The sequence below is a fragment of the Alligator sinensis genome, unplaced genomic scaffold, assembly GCF_000455745.1.
Source record: "Alligator sinensis unplaced genomic scaffold, ASM45574v1 scaffold605_1, whole genome shotgun sequence".
In the NCBI taxonomy this organism is placed as follows: Eukaryota; Metazoa; Chordata; order Crocodylia; family Alligatoridae; genus Alligator; species Alligator sinensis.
The window spans coordinates 1,660,483-1,661,001 of NW_005842287.1; positions in this window are offsets into that span (position 1 = coordinate 1,660,483).

Sequence of the window (519 nt, forward strand, 5' to 3'; positions counted from 1 at the left end):
GGGGTTGGCTCCAAGATGGCACCCTGCCCCCTCCACCAACAGGATTATTCCCAGGAGACAAGGAGAAGAACTTCCAATGGAAAAAGTCAAGGGTTAGAGGGTGGGGCTTCCAGTCCCAAGATGATGACAAGGGGGCGGGGCAACTGCCAAGGGGTGGGACTACCCATGTGGCCCTTGACAGACCACCAAAACTCATTAAGTGGCCCTTCAACCGAAATAATTGCCCACCCCTGGCATAGGCTGACACATCTGGCCAGCAGAATAAGAGATTTAATTTATATAGAAGATTATTCCTAATGGTCTCAAAGATTTGTCTGAAGTAAATGGAGAGCCACAGTCTGTTATCTTTGAGAACTCGTGGAGGTCAGGTGAGTTTCTGAAAGACTGGAAAAGTGAAAATAGATTGTACACATTAAAAAAAGAGGGGGAAAAAAGAGGACTCAGGGTTTTATAGACCAATCAGTCTCCCTCACTTTATGAGGGTTCTGTATATGCAAATTTGCTCTTATGCAATGACCC